Raw genomic sequence first — 16,970 nt, 5'->3', positions numbered from 1 at the left:
CTCCTGACCATGCCGATGGGTCACACAGATATCGTGATTTGAAGAGCTTTCACTTGTCCCCCTGGGGTCCCATAGAGAACCTTCCTCTCATGCTATGCCTGTGGGTTCCAGTTTGAAAACTCTGCATGCACGAAGAAACAGAAGGTGTCGTGGTGTGTTTGCCATCATTTATTTGCACATTTCCACTTATCCCTGCTGTTGCAGCATTCATCAACTTGTAATGACAACCATTGCTTGACTCCTGTGTAAAACACTGCATTTAGTCTTCTGGCCCAATTAGAAAAATGCTAAAAGCTGCATGTGCTGAATAAATTATAATTTGTTTTACCGATTGATTCTTCACTTAAAGTGCGATTGCCCTGCTTACTGAATGTGTACAACTAAGCCTGTTCGACAACCTTAGTCTTGAGCATGCATTTGGCGATTTTACAAGTCCGTGTGCATAATTTTGCATAAGGACATGCTTAATGCATTAAAATTTCAGCTTTGCTTTGGGGGTTGACTGCAAACCAAAGACCAATGCCTATTTTCAAACACAAAATATGGCACATAGCTCGGAGGAGCAAGTGCCAAAATAACACACGAGTCGTTCTCAAAGGCAACGTAGATTTTATTTTTCACACATCTGTAAATATCAATCACCAGGGAATGGCTATGGTAGGAAATGAAACATGGATGCCTATGAACTATATAAGAGCACAGGAAGACTTTCACACCGTACAAGGCTAGTATTATAAGGAAAGAGCTTTTTTTTTTTAAATTTAGTTTTGCACCACATGTCATTGCTTTATTAAGTGAATTTACACAAGGAAGTAATGAAATAAGGTGAAACAAGTGCATAAGGAACAATCTGCCCTGCCTTGAATAGCTGTACACCGTTTTGCTATTAGCCAGTATGAATAACGAGCTCACCTAATTATAACATCTTATTTACACTGTGTGCTTCTTTGCAATGGTTCGTAGGTGCCATATTGCATGCACGACAATGACAAACAACTTGAAGTAATGAACAATGAGGTGAAGTAAAAAAAGTTCGAATGGAATACCAAGACCAATGTGGATCCAGGACCATGAATGGATGATAGACAGCTGGGCACCCTACCAATAAATGAGCAAGATGTCCAGCGCAAATTCCACGAGTTTCCTGAACACAAGACCCGTCAGTGAAAATTAATCGGTGCTTGAAAATCTAACCAGATCAAACGAGTAGTGCAGAATGCATGCAAGGACAGTACATGCAACAGACGTACAAACAATACAATCATACAAACATGTGCAGAGAAACGCAATGTGAACCAGCACCAGCGTACCATTCCAGAAGCACAGAGTGAATGAATGCCATTAAGTCTGCAAGTGAGAATGCCCACATCAAACAAATGCAAAAAGAACCTAAGCAGCATATCACTGACAAGGCTGAGCAGCAAGTTACAGAAGAACTTTTGGTCTACATCTTGTACAGATTGTAGAAGGAACAACTGCAGTGGGGTTGTACGATGAACAACTTGAATCATGACGTGATGCCGTCTCTTGGGACAGCTTGTTTGGTGGTAATAAGGCCGGGCAATGCCGTCTGTAGTAGTAGTGGCGAGAAGGGCGAAGGAATGGCCTGCAGCACTGGATGTCACCTACTGCAGCATGGCCCTTGATGTGCACCAGACCATGAAGGCTACATACCTGAAATGACAAACAGGCACTTGAAATCATCACATGCAAGGTCGGGGGCAGGCATGTCGCCAATTATCCACCAGCACATGTTCATGGTATAGATCTTAAGAACTCTTACCGACATGCATTTTGTAGTACACAGTTGGAATCCAAAGCTTCTAAGGGCTCCAGGAAACAACCTCTCAGGGACACAGCCAGGATTGGTGCACTAGATGGCAAATGCTGCAGAAAGGAAGTGAGAAGCATCTCAATGATATGCAAACAGCTGTTATGCTGATATGCAAAATGCAGTACATGTCAGAAGAATTCATACTTACAAGCAAATGACTGTCCAGAGCAGAGAAAATCTTGCACCAGGTCACCAGCCACCGTTGTAGAAAAGTGCAGTCACGATCAGGCAGTCAACATTGTCTGGAACACAGCATAGCAGAGGATAATCCATTGCTGGTGTCAAATGGCGAATGCTGCAGAAAGAAAATGAGAAGCATCTCAATGATATGCAAACACAGGTACGCAGTGCATGTCAGGAGAATTCATACTTACAAGCAAATGACTGTCCAGAGCAGGGAAAATCTTGCACCAGGTCACCAGCCACCGTTGTAGAAAAGTGCAGTCACGATCAGGCAGTCAACATTGTCTGGAACACAGCAGAGCAGAGGACAATCCATTGCTGGTGTCAAATGGCGAATGCTGCAGAAAGAAAATGAAAAGCATCTCAATGATATGCAAACACAGGTACGCAGTACATGTCAGAAGAATTCATACTTACTCGCAAACGACTTTGTCCAGAGCGGGGATAATCTTCTTGCACCAGGTCACCAGCCACCGTGTATAGAAGTGCAGTCACAATGAGGCAGCCAACCTCATATGCCTGGAACAAATTGAAAAGGAAATGAGAAGCAACGTGTTAATGACAGGCCAACACCAATTCGAAATACGGGGCAGAGGAAATCGTACTTACATGCAATTGACTCCAGAGGTTTGGTAATGCAGGTTCTTTCCAAGTACCAGGGTGGCAATGGCTACGAGGCTTAAATACAGACAGCGAACCACCAGACAATAAGCACTCAACCTGAAACTAGAAAGGCACCACTTGCTAAATTATGAAAGGTAAAGAAGAAAGTGTGTACTTACCATGACAAAGCGCTTGGAAGCGGGCGAAGTGAACTTGCGCCGAGCGACGAAGGTGCGGCGTGGCTAGAAGAGCGCGCGCGATGTGCGGGGAAACCTTGGCAAGTAACGGAAGGGAGAAAAATAAATAAAAGAAGTCCGCACATACTATGGCCCCAGCGCGCCGCGCTGCGGACCGTAGGCAACGTCCATGCTTCAGTGTCGACCTGCAAGTGCCTACCGGATGCCATTTACTTCCGCGATGTTACGGTCCGGAAGTAAAGACACACGGAACGGGCCGTATGTCCGTGCCGCAAGCGTGAGAGGACCACTGCCAGCTGTTGCCTGCCTAGTGTCAGCTACCCTTCCTAGTGTATCGCTAAGCCTAAATACCACCCAGTCCTCTCCGCTTCCGCCACGGAGACAGCCCGATGCGGTGCGGCCGTCTAAGCTACGTAGTGCCAATCAAATGAACCATGAATTCCACTCATGTCAATGTCGACAAGCAGCTTTAACTGAAGTTAATGGCCGCACCTAACTCCGGGCCCACCTGAAGGGGTTTTGTTGCCGAAGCTAGCAGCACACGAGCAGCGCCGACGTAGTTGAAGGTAGCAGTGACTGCAGTCAGCTGCCTCGTTCACCATCGGTCTCCGTGCCCCCGGTGTAGTGCCACGAGCACTCCATTGTCCAGGTTTTACCTAAGCCATTGGAAAGACGAATGGTAAGCAAAATCAACGGCACGCAGACGTCACTTAAAACGTGGTTACGAGGGAACGGCTAAACTGAACTGTCAAATGCACGGCGTAAGGGCACTTACTTGAGGAGGGCTGGAAATGGCCGCCGAGTTCCGGAACTCCAATAGCGGCAATGACCGTGCAGCATTAAGCGTAGCGAGGCGGTACAAGTCCGTTGCAACTGAGCCAGAGACAGAGGTTCTAGACGTCTGCTGTCGCGGTGTGGCCGCAAACCACCCGACTTGAACTGCCGTCGGTGTCAGTCGACTTCGTAAGTTAGTACGTTCCAAGGGCCCGAGTACGTTCCGTGCTTCGTATACGTATATCTGCTTCGAGTCCAGTGAGCTGCACCAAGAGCGAGTAGGAACACCGCAAGCCGATTCATGTCTCGCAACCGAGCCTGCAGGAGTCGACGTCATGAGCAACGGAAACTTGACAGGACCGGCGGCTGAAGCCATGGTTCGGAGTCGACGACATAGTTTGCAGGGCGTGCGACGCAGATGTTCGCTCGGCGAGGGCCAGCGTTACGACGTCCGTTTGCAATGTGACGAGAAATGGTGCGGACGGCCGCTTCTTAAAGACGTTCCCACCCCGCCTACCCGGCTGTGCGCGCATGCGCTTCCGCGCCGGTCATTGTGCACCCGTTATCGCGATTCGAGCGGTGGATCGCCGAGACCGACAACTCGGCGGCGACCGCGATTGTACGGAAACAAAAATAAAGAAACGAAAGGAAAGCGATCGTTGCCTGTGCTTTTCACCTAAGGCGCGCGTAGTTTTCGGGTTGTTTCAGAGGTGTCAATAGACTACGTTTGATGTTAATTGCGCCTGCACCGGGAGGACTATGCGCGGTACCGCCTCTTCCGTAATTGTCTCACCGCCTGTTACGCAATCTATATACGCAAACCACGGGCTGTTGTCGTGTTTTAGCGCAAACTGCGTGACATCCGTTGTACTAACCGGTATGCTTACTACGTTCCGGAACCCGTTCAGAGCCTTTGTGATTCTCGATCTCATTTCTGCGCTCCGTCACGGTTTCGGAATGCTGTAGGATGATAGCCACAAGGGCATCGTCTGCGTCTATCGCCGCAGTCCGATTGTTTCGATTTCGCATCGCGCGCGCCCCATATCGCGATGCCCGCTTCATGGCATTGCTGCTGCAACGCGCTAAATGAGGGGCGACGATGAAGATGGAGGAATAAAGGGCTGTTCTTCCCAACGTTGAACAGATGAGGCCAAGACGCGTGCTTCGACGTTCGCGCCAAAAGCACTGATCTGAGATGACACAGCACGTGACAATGGAATTCTGCTGCAGAGCACGGTTCGATTCTCGGCCGTGGTGGCAGCCGCGTATCCTAGAGAAGTTGAGAAGCGCTTGTATATACGCGGATGTGCTGAGGTGCAGCTCCAGTTTCTTTCTTTTTTCTTTTTTTTTCGAGGGGGGGGGGGGGGTGTCTGTCACATGTGGCTTTGAGGCAGTGATTGATGATGACGATGACGGTCTGATGGTAATTTAACGGGTGCTTACGATCAACAACAACAACAACAACAACAATAATAATAATAATAATAATAATAATAATAATAATAATAATAATAATAATAATAATAATAATGAATTCACGTACCAGTGAGTTTCCTAACAACGCAGCAACAGCTGGGTAGAGAGACTTCATAAGTTTGTCAAGTGCCGTGTACGCTGGCGCCGTGCACATGAACTTCAAAAACGGTGGGGGAGGTGTCAGCACTGTTGCAGCGTGTGGTCGTGCCGAATCCGCGTGTGGTCGTGCTTAATCTGTGCTGCAACTAGGGTTGCCACCTTTTACCGAAAAAAAAACGGCCCTTCGACGGGGGGAGGAGGAGGGGGGGGGGGGTTAACAGGCGATTAAGATATAGACGCTATGTCAATTCTTCGGCATGCAGCGACATTTAATGTAACATTGCTTTCGTTGAGCCAAATAAACCCAATGCACAAACAAAAGCAGCACACAGTGGCAGGATCAGCTCTCGTACTCGGGTTGAGATCTCCACTCTTCCGGAACGTGCATTGACGTATTTTTCGCTTTTTCGAAGGCGGAGAATCCGTGCTCATATGCAAGCAAAAAAGCACGTAACTACAACTGATACTGATTTCGCTATGTTCCAACGATCGGTGGCAGATAGAGGGAGGGAATGTCCCCGTAGAGCAGTCGGTGTTTCCTGTTGTCTGCTGAATGTGCCAGGATTCGAGGAGGAGCCGCCGGCGAGGGTTCCTTTCTTTTGCCAGAGTCACCGCGTCGTAGTCACCGCTCGCAGTGTCCTGCTACTTCGCTCCGTTCACGGAGGTTATTCTTTGCTGGCCGCATTCTTTTGTGGAAGTTCTTGGTTTCCCCAATGTAGGAAGCGGGGCAGTCCGGCTCACGCGATCCGGTGCACGACGCCCATGAGCTTTTTCCGCAGGTGCGCGATCTTTGGGCCGAGGGTTGAAGCTGCCGATGGTGGTGGATGGCTTGTGGGCGACGTCGGCCCCTGCCTTTCTCAGTGCACCGGTGATGTAGGGGGATCGACACGCGGTGTCGTTGTGGTGCAACACAGTGCCATGGTTGGAAGAAGACTGTGAAATTAGCACGGAATTAACTCTTTAGTATCTCAATTAAGCCACTTCATTGTTTTTGACATGTGTTGGTGCATTTTCCATGTGTGAAGTGTTGGGTGTTGATTATGGCCATCCTACAGTTACGCTTATTCGTAACGTTTTGCTGTCTGATGCGATTGGACTCGAGGAATATGCTTCGTTTTACCGCATGTTTCGCGCCTTGTGAATTCTTGTCGTTGCTGTGGTTACTCGTGTACATTCTCCTTGTTTCCATATCCTCACTTTCATACATTACATCATTTACTGTAGTATAAGCCATGTATGAGATAGGCCAAGCCCACGAACATGTTTTTTTTTCTTTTCTAATGCTCTTCCTTTTGTAGCTGTATGTTATTAACCCTAGCAAGCGTTGTTGAAACATGGTGATTTACTTTATTTTTGCATTTTGGTCTCAGTATGTAAAACACCCGCCACGGGGGTCTAATGGCCATGGTACTCGACAGCTGACCCGCAGGTCGCGTGATCGAATCCCGTGGCCTCGGCGGCCGCATTTTCGATGGAGGCGAAAACTCCTGATGCCCGTGTACTTAGGTTTAAGTGCACGTTAAAGAGCACCAAATGGTCAAAATTTCCGGTGCCATCCGCTACGGCGTCTCTCATAATCAAATCGTGGTTTTGGGAGGTCAAACCCCAACGATTATTATTATTGTCAGTATGTGAAACAAAATAAACCCTTAATGCATGCTGTTAGCCTTTTTCGATGTATATAGGTACTTAACAGCCAAGTTTCCAGAATACGTAATGGCGGAACAGTACAAATAAACAAGTGTGTTAAGAATAAAAGCAAGACAACGATAATGCAAAGAAAGATGTAAGTTACACTTGATGATAAAGGGTAGAGGTTGCCTATGATTTGCTTATGTGATCTGCCGCTCATACATTGATACAAACTTTGTCAGCTTTAGGTCTATGATGCCTTTGTGTCCATCACAAACCAGCTGGTATGTTCTCGGTCACTGCATTTTTTCTGGATCATGGGTCAAGCTTACAATTTCCGTGAGCAAATCAAGATGCTCGTTCATCGTCATTTGCTTAAATGCATTAACTTTGATGGCATCATCTGCAGATTGGCTCTGATGACGAGAGTTTGTTGAAGGAAAACCACTTTTAATTTGCATCTACACTGGCTTTATTCATTTGCTGGCAAAGTGAATGCACTTGACTATCTTTTGAAGGCCATGAAGACAGGCTTTGTCCGTGTGCTTGCAGTCGTTCACTAAACTTCATTTCCGTGGCTAGTTCCTGCAGGTCACCTACTTAACTCTCGCCTAGCGGGAGTGCAAGGATTGTTGGGCCTTGTCTTGCTCCATTTTGTTTTCAGGCGCAGGCTACCGCAGCTTGTCGAAGTGTTTGGCTGCACTATACGCTGTTCTTCTTTTATTTAAAGCAATGTTTTTCCTATAAGCTTTTGTGTCGTTGAAATACACGTCTCTACTGTTCTTGTGAATAACTTGTTGATTTCATTGTTTACGTGCCATTTCGCAGGATAAGATTCGGGTGTGTTCTCCACAAGACTTGTTTGCAAAGTTCTCACAGCATGTTCAACACCTTTCACATGGTGCCTCTTTGATGAAAGAGGGGCACAGGGCTCTCTTATGCTGATTGCGTAAGAAATGATTCAGTTCCTGATGTGAGTAGGAGGAAACAATACATTTTCAGTTCCTCTTGCCTAACCACTAGAGCAGCATGGTCTTAATCTTGTGTCAGGTCTTGACCCGTGTGCAGGGTACAGGTTAGAGTTACAGGTGCTAAATTACAAAGAAATTTTAGACCATATGAATAGCCTTGTTTGATTCGGTATTTAACACTTCTGCGGTTGAAATGCAAGTGTATGTGATGCAAAAAGCTCACGCAAACAGTCATTCTTGATGTCAAGGCTAAAAGTGTATCACTGTTACTCAGGCACGTAGGCAAGGGGAGGGCCCGGGGGGCCCGGCCCCCCCCCCCCCCGAAATTCGTCCAGCCTTTTATGTTCCCGGGCATTTTTTTTTCTTTTTGCCATGAAAAGACTTTCTTTCGAATAATTAGGCCTTGGGCCCCCCCCCCCCCCCCCCCGAAAAAAAATCCTGGCTACGTGCCTGCTGTTACTGTTTCTTAGAAGTAACGCAGAATGCAACACATTATATGATAAGTCACCATAGTGTTTATTGATGCATTTGCCCCGCCATTATATAATTTCAGTAAAGGGGTCTTTAAAGACAATTGATGATGTTTATTGAGAACCTGCAGCACATGGCACCTTGGTATGACCTCCACGATTGCGCAGCACGTAATGCTAGTTGAAAATCATGGAGGCAATGTGCTGACTGGCTGAAGTAAATTAGCACAAAAACCCTCCAAAAAGTCAGACAACACAAGAAAGGAGACGAAGACAAGTGCTACTCACAACAGTTCATTAGCAAGGAAGGATCCAACATATTCGGTGAAACCTCGTTAATACGTACCTGCCCGGAACGCGGCATGACTGCGCACTAAACGCTAGTACGCATTAGACACCAAGTACAGATTTACGTCTCCTGGCGTGCCATCGCCGTCAACAAAGAAATAAAGTGTCGCAGCAAATACTGCCCAAAACACCCAACGCAAAGCCTTTTCTTTCCTTTTACCAAAGTGCAGGAACAATTCTGCCACTCTCGCACGACCGTCCGACAGCGCGCGGTGGCGACGCCAAGGAGCATTTCGAAACTACTACAGGGTCCAGGATACGCAGCGACGGACATAGCGACAGAGCGGACAGTACCGGCTTTCCGCGATAAATGTGGACGTGTCTGTACCGCGATCTGCCACTAAGCGAAAACTGACGCAGTTTCATCACGTGGTTTCATTGGAACGCGGTACGGCCGCGTGCACGGAGCCGATCGTCTCCTGGCTAGTTGCGTGCAGCGCGTCGCCTACTCAGCAAGCACACGTCGTCATTGCCGGGCCGCTTGCGCTCGTCTAATGCGATAGCGACAATGCAGCGACGTTTCTCGGGGCGCGCGACCGGCAACAATCAACTCCACAACAGCCAGCAGCTTTCGTTTCTATACAAAGCGGTGCGCGCTTGAACACGGTTCCGCACAAGGAGGCGGCATCGATCGGCGGCCCAGTGCGTTCAGGCTGTCTCCTATTAAAAGCGTGCAGTAGACTTAAAGTAGCGCTACACTACACGCGCACTTCTTTCTTGCGTTGTTTATCATTTCTTTGCACTAATTTATCTCAGCCAGTTACAAAAGACCGACTAGCCCAAGAAATAATTATTACAACGTGCTGAGATTGTATCTATGTCTGTTCATTGACAGGGGCTTTCACTGTGAAAATGCTCTTTAGGGACTTTCAAGTTTCAATATGTTGCACGTATTATCCCAGAATACAGCTTTTTGTGAATGAATTGGAAAAATCGAAAATTGTTTTGAATTATGCTGTCTAAAGAATAAAGGCTTGAGGTCTGATCAAGTATCTACCAGGTCACCTGCTGCAAAGAGACAAAGAAAAAAACACAGGAAGGATCGCAAACTTTTAATATATGCTAGCTTTATCTCACAAAATAATTTCTAAAGTGGCCTTTCAGTAAATCCTGATTCACTTCAACACTATTGTGTCTTCATTTAAGCTTTGAAGGCTGTAGCTGCTATAATTTGTATATGCCTGTTACTCATGTTTGTCGCGGACATGTGTGTGTTATTTATGTACGTGTCATTTCATATGCATGAACTTTTTTATCAGCTAGGAGTAGCGAGCTTTGCTGGCCATTTAGACATCTCCAGAAGCCATCAAAAACTATTTCTTTCTCTATTTAAAAAACTGAATGCATTCGCATTCTTGGTGCATTTCGTGACACATCGTTGGCAGCACGGTGGTCCTGATATGCACTGAGAACATCGCAGGCCTCGCGTTAAGTTACATTCCGTGCAACAGAATGCCAGGGTGAGCGGTGATGTGTGCAGAAGTGCAAGCGTGCAGAAGTCAAGAAAAGGGGGGAAGAATGTGTATTCCCCAGATTTGTGCACTAGTTACTACAATGTGTGAAATCTCACAATACTTGCAATAACATATGCTACTACTGAGGAAATGAGAAAGAATGCCCTTCATGCTTGGACATGAGATATATTGAGTGTGAAGTGATGCAGTAACTTGCATTAACTAATATATTAGCTAGCTTACAAGCGAGAGAAAGAGAGAAGTCCATTATATGACGCGGCCCTTAGGCACAAAATCATTTGAAGCATGCAGTTTTCAACAAAAATGACAAACTATAATTCTCAGGCTGCTGTTGCTTGGCTACCTTAGAAATTGTAGGTACGTGGATTCATCTATCTCTGGGCCGTTGGAATTGGACTTTCTTTTAACACTTTTTGTTGTACTTCATTAAACTTCTTTAGGCTTGAAATTGCCTTAAAGCTCCTTAAACTTTCTTAAAATTTGAAGAAGTTGTGCTTTTTTAAACATATGCAGACTATTGGATTCTGTGTTCATGCTTGTTTTATTGCAAATTGTTCCACTTATAATGCATTTTTTTTGTCAAAGTGATAAATTTTCAAAGTTATCTGAAGCCATTTACAGCCTGAAATTTAGCTAAAATACAAAGCTTATGGGAATTCAAGTACTGCCCATTTTTCTCGTACTAGCTGGATTGCCATGCTTGCAGGAGCTGGTGTGGTATTCTATAAATGTCTATTGTATAAATGTCTATAACTATCTATTCTATAAATGTCAGTGGTTAAGAAAGGGAAATTGCAGCCGTTTGTAGCCAGAAGCCACAAGGAAATCCATACAATTTTCTCAGAAAGAATACGTATTAGTTGCCGAAAGATTTTTCCTGGTCCGGGTATTGAAGCTAGGACCAACGCCTTTTCAGGGCAGTCGCTCTACTGATTGAGCTAGCCAGGAAGCTAGCAATCAGCAGTACTAGGGAAAATTAATGGACAACTCGAAGCGCATGGACACAGAATACTGCAGATCGGTTCCGCAGAATCAATTTTTTGGGCAACTAAGAAGCTTTCTTTCTGAGAAATCAGTATGTATTTCCTTGTGGCTTCGAGCTACAAGTGGTTGTCAATTTCCATTCCTTGACCTTTCCACCACCTTGCGGGACTCCGCAGTATCGATTTGCAGTTGCAAATGTCTGTGGTTTTTTAAAGAACCTAGAAGGGCCAACGGGACCACTTTGATAGTACAAGTAGCTCTACTTGTATCCATTGAAGACATGAAAACCTCAAAGTAATTTGACACATTCTCTGTCTGGGAGAGCGTGCCAATGGAGATCATTTTATACTCACACTTCCTTTTTTTTTCCTGTGTTACCGAGTGTCTTCATAAAATGCCTTAGCACTTGCAGGGAAGTCCAAAACCATAGGATGCTAAAGAAGCTCCACTATTCAGGCAGTTCCTGCACTGCTACTGCTTCGTGGAGCAATAAATCGTGGCCACAGTAAGTGTTCAAATGGCTTTGGCTATCACACTGATGGCTTTGCAATATTGAAAACTTGTTTATTGCCTCCCCCTGTCCTAACACCTGCCTCATATGTAATGAAAAGGTTCTTGTATAATAAAGTGTTGCCCAACCTCCCGGGTTTCACACGCCTACTTACTGCTGAATTGATCAATATCAACTTCTGCACATACTTTCGTATCCAAACATATTCACTGTGAAAGGGGTCACAAATTAGTTCGTCATATTCCGCAGTAATACGGTAGGAAATGTCTAAAACTTGTAAGAAATTATCTATGTCAGTAGCACACCCAGAAAGTTTTTTCAGAGGGGGGTGTTCAATCCATACTTTATGTATGTTCGTGCATGTGTTTGCATGTTTGCGTGTATACATACACATGCAAAATCGAATAATTCCGGAAGGGGGGGTGGGGGGTTCAACCCCCACCCTTCCTGGCTACGCCAGTGTTCTACGCGTTTCCTTGTGTATAGTATGTTTTCTATTAACTTTCTTTTGTTGCAGATGAAGAATAGAGGAAAGATTCTTGTACGAGCATTGGAAGGTGTACGACAAAAAGTTGCGTAGTGAAAGTCGTGTTATCAGCTAAAAACATGTACTAAACTGCATATATTATGTTGCACTGAGTGCATTTCAGTGCACTCGCTTGCATTACAGTACATACAGTGACTGTTAGTGCTGCCTGTGACAGCAACAGCGCTTGTCTGATGCATAATTGACTGAAATGTACAATAACATGCGCATTAAACATAACATAGAAACAGCGCACACAAAAAGAAGATGCATAGATTCACAAAAAAAAGTACATATGAATGAACTTCGCTTTAACAGCAGTGCTTTTTACCTGCTGTGGCTCACCAACTAGTGTGTCAGTTTCTATTAGGTTGAACAACAACAACAACAACAACAATATAGTAATAATAATAATAATAATAATAATAATAATAATAATAATAATAATAATAATAATAAGTGTTATTATTATATTTTTATTATTATTGATGTGGTTATTGTTGGTAGTTCAATATGAGTTAAAGCCTCCAGGAAGTACACTTCACTGTAAAGCGGCTCGCTCTGCTGTTAGCTTTGAGCATTGCACGACTGTGTTGCAGTGAAGCTCGTTAACGAAAACTTCTCATTACGGAGCGTAAATAGTGCACGAGCTATCTTGAGACGCTTAAGCGTTGTTAATTTTTTTTCCACGATGGCGCGCGATTGTCTTCAGAAGTGATGCCTTGTTTGAAAGCATCCTTAAACGACGGCGTTTCGTCGGCCCGAATATTTCCGGTGACGCGAGGAGTGTTTGCCGGCCGGTAGTTGAAGCGCACTTGCAGGGGCCGGCGCGGCGTTGAGTGCATCGAACGTGAATAACGCTTTCCACATACGTCCATTGCTTTTGCATGGGTTTCCTCAAAGAGATGTAACAACTGTTCGATAAAGATATTAATGCGATATACACGGATTCGACTGTATGTAGAGGAGGCTCCAGATAAAACATCTCTCGGTTACGTAAGGCTTTTTTGTTGGTTTGTTTCCCGAAGAAGGAAATAAAGAAATCTTATCAAAGAGAGAAGAAGACAGTGCACAGGGCGAGTGCTATACATTAACAGATTTATTTCGGAAACAATACCACAGCTGGTAGACAGCAAATGCGCATGCGTGGAGCGTCTACGTCATGGCGTCAGACAAAAAAAAAAAAGTCAGTGACTATTCTGTATAGAACATAAGGGACGCATCTATCTGAACAGTAATGAGTCTAACGTTTTTTTTTATCTGACGTTGTGTTAGTGACGTAGGCGCTGTATGCATGCGCATTTTGTGTCCGCCAGCCGTGGTATTGTTTCGGGAATAAATCAGTTGATGTATATAGCACTCGTTCTGTGCACTGCCTTCTCTTCTCTTTCTTAAAGGGACTTTAAAGACAAAAATGATTTTTCTCGTATTAGCGAGTTCCTCTTCCACAATTCCAGTATCACCACGATTGGCATAGGCGTGCACAGGGTTCCCCTTCAGCAGACCTTGCGCCCCCCTCTTCTTAGGTGACTGGGGGGGGGGGGGGGCACCCCCCTGCCCCCCTCTGCGCATGCCTATGACGATTGCCACAAGAAGACGCTTGGGAAGCGAGAAAACGCGCAAAAAGAAAATGCAGGTGGCGACGCCACCTTCAAATTCCCGCACCGAACGTCGTGGCATTATCGATTTTTACGGCGTCTACTGGGTCCTATGTAGTTCCTAATCAGTAAAAAATTAAGTACATTGTTTTCTGAGGGGGGCCGTAGACTTAACACACCAGGTTTCAGGAAATTTCGTTGAGCCAATGTCGCCAAAGTACGAAAAACACACTTGGATTGGAAAATCTACGTGGCGTCACGTGTGGTGATTTCGGCGCGAAATTTGAGAATGAAACTTTGCTTTTCTCCTCTAATAATAAACCTATGAAGGCGAAATTAACGACGTTAGAGTTAGAGTACAATTTATCAATCTACAATTAGAGTACAATTTATCAGTTTATCAATGAATGGCGGCGCACCCGCCATTCAACAGTTTAAGACAGTTGTGCTAGCTCGTTTTCGTTCGAATCGTAAGTACTCTCTTACCCTGCTAATGTAAATACTACGCATATTTTGAATTAAAGGTTATTACGTTTGGCTGAACAGGGATGTCAGAATACCTCATGATATTTACCACGACTTTCAAGTTTAGCACGACCTCAGACCAACAGCACAAGCGTCTTTCTGTATAACAAGGTCAACCTACCTGAAACTCTCAATAAGTGCTTGACGTCATGAGAATGAGCGAGCGTGATTGGATGGAACGCCTACGCAAATTCTGAATGGGAGGGACAGTGACGGCTGTGGGCAGAGATTGTATTTATTCTTAGACTGTAACCGATTATTGGCTTCTACGAAGCCCGGTGTACGCCACACGAACATGTCTTTCAGGCGGAAATCGCGTGCAAGTAAGAGAGTTCAGACGCTTGGTGCGTTTTCCACAACAGTGGTGTGTGTTGTTTTTTTTTTCGACGATTTTTTCGACAACACACGCCAATACTTTTGTCAGCAGCACTGTATACCCGCATGTGGTAAAGCGGCAGAAAAGAAATCTTCGTAAAATATGTCGATGCTTGCGTGCAGTTCCGTCTTCATGTTTGGACTTGAGCGCGGCGCCATGCAGAATGACTATCTGATATCGTTTTGCAAGACGTTGAAAGTGTTTCACTGCACGGCACTTCGTTGAAAATGTTTCACTGCACTTGTCTGCACGCAACAGCAGCGTGGCATTCCCGCTATTAAAGACTTCGCAGCGGTTCTTGTTGTCCACAATGCCCCGCTACTGTAGTCGACGTTCGCGCAAATGCTCCCGCACATGCGTTAGGCATGTGGTCCCCGAATCCACGCCCCAGCGACGGTTTTTTTCGGCGTGACAGGTCTAAGAGGTTATGATTTTGCTGGTTCCACACGCCAGATTCGATTCGAGAGCTGTTATATAACTTCACAGACACCATGTTTCGGACGCCATTTCTTTTATCTATGTTTGGTGGCATTGGCAGGTGCACTGTAATGAGACGGGAGAAAAGATTGTGGACACAACTTTTAGTTCCTTATTAATTATATTGAGAATCCGACTTTATGTTTTGTTAATTTTAGTGTGATGAGCAGATTGTGCGACGAGTTCTCAGGCGCTCACGGTTATGTTTTTAACTGTAAACATGATACGATCACAACGGAGAGCCCGAAAATTCGGTGTTTTTGGCATAAAGCTTACTATCGCGGTAAATTGAACCGGGTGATTCAATCGTCAATTATTTTTTGTTTGTTTGCTTCCTGCGGATTGTTTTTCAATTTCTATTGGAAGAAACCGGAAACGTTGAGTCCTACTTGTAAGAAGGTATTCCCAGCGCACCTAGAACGCGACGTTCCGAAGTCGTACTTTAAATGTCCTGTTTCTCTGCCCTTGCCCAGGCAACGCGAAATAATCAAACAAACAATAACTAAAAGAAAAGCCGTAGGAAGCCCATGACGCATCGCTGGGAGGGAGGAGCCGCCGCGCGTTTGTTGGGACACCCTCGACTGATCCAACGCACCATTTGAATTTTGGGCGGTGCCCGGCAGGCAACGGCTGGGCGGTCTGTAACGGTGCACGCACCTCCAACCGGGCCACGTTTAGAGCATACTCCGAGGGAGAGAGTGAAACTTCTATAACGGAGCGCGCAACGCTAACGGCGCGTTCTCCATAGGGAGAGGAGGATGGTGGAAGGAGAGGGCGTGATAAATTGGGGGAGAGGCGCTGGAGGGGCTGTCTTCAATTCCTCCTCCTTTTTATCTTCTTATTTTGCTAATAGCTCGTTGCGCGGGCACTTTGATGGCGCCGCCAATGCGACGCGTTCAAGGAGGGCAGGGCGCAATCGGAACCTCGCCCCCCCTCCCCCCTACGACTTTTCAGTTCGATTTTGGGCCTGTATATAATTATTTCCTTCGATCGTGAGAGCGTGCGCGGAAGCACAGGAGAACTATGGACGTTTTCAAATGCTGCTGCTACGTGGTTCAAGTTGAAGTGGGGGGGGGAGGGGGGGGGGGGAATGAAAGGCCCTGTCCAATTGGATGGGAGATTGAGGCTGTCAGCTTCGACGCGTGGATGGAATTATACGTACTCGCTGAGTCATCACTCCCGACCGACCCCTCCGCGTTAGGAGATGTCAGTACTTTCCCCGCTTCTTTCGCGTTCTCTCTCTCTCTTCTGTACTCTTTCTTGTGCGGTGCTTTGCGAACACCCGATGAATTGAAAGCGGCGCCTGCGTTTTGTTCTGCTACTAAATGCTAAATAAGCAGTGGTAATCACAGTATGAAAGAAATCGTTAGTCATACCTTATAGTTCCTTTGCAGTCCAAGGACAGGTATTGTGACAACAAACTCTTTTTTCTCGGAGTAACTTGTCCCATTTTTTTACTACAGTACTGTATATCTTTGTAGAATTTTCCTGGGTAGTGTAAGATGACTGATTGAACGCGGGCAGTGCAAACGGAACTCCTTCGTTGGACAATCAAGACTAATTTAAATACTGGAGAGGATCAGTCACTCACTTGTGCAGAAGTTGAGTGGCATTGTGTGTTCTTTAGACAGATTCGATAACCGCCCTTTGTCGGAAGAAAGGGTCCTGGGACACTGGCCGAGTCCGTCTTCGGCACAGAAGGCGTTGAAAGTGTTGTTGCTTTATTTAAACACAACCGCGCTTAGAGACAAACCTTAAACAGTGTCGGAATCTACTTCATTTTCCTTTCTTTTTTTCAACTTTTCTCCTTTCTCGGGCGAAGGGTAGCCAGCGGGTCTAAAAACTCGCTAACATCCGTGTCTTTCCGCCTGTTCCTTCTAATTCCTTCCTTCCTTTGGCAGACGATAGTGA

The 16,970-nt window shown here is 45.7% G+C and overlaps 1 long non-coding RNA gene across 2 annotated transcripts; it reads right to left on the bottom strand.

Moving 5' to 3' along the window:
• Positions 1–1,298: 1,298 nt before the first annotated feature.
• LOC119396338 (uncharacterized) lies at positions 1,299–2,774 on the bottom strand. Of its 2 annotated transcripts, XR_005184422.2 has the most exons (4): positions 2,623–2,774; positions 2,209–2,302; positions 1,788–1,887; positions 1,299–1,674 (listed from the first exon to the last, which is right to left on the bottom strand). It is a non-coding gene; the product is annotated as an uncharacterized LOC119396338 (long non-coding RNA). The 2 variants fall into 2 exon arrangements; XR_007416580.1 differs by lacking the exon at positions 2,623–2,774 and having other exon boundaries at positions 2,209–2,342.
• Positions 2,775–16,970: the final 14,196 nt, after the last annotated feature.

Source organism: Rhipicephalus sanguineus, chromosome 6, assembly GCF_013339695.2.
Source record: "Rhipicephalus sanguineus isolate Rsan-2018 chromosome 6, BIME_Rsan_1.4, whole genome shotgun sequence".
NCBI lineage: Eukaryota > Metazoa > Arthropoda > Arachnida > Ixodida > Ixodidae > Rhipicephalus > Rhipicephalus sanguineus.
This window is presented reverse-complemented; position numbering and strand designations above follow the sequence as displayed.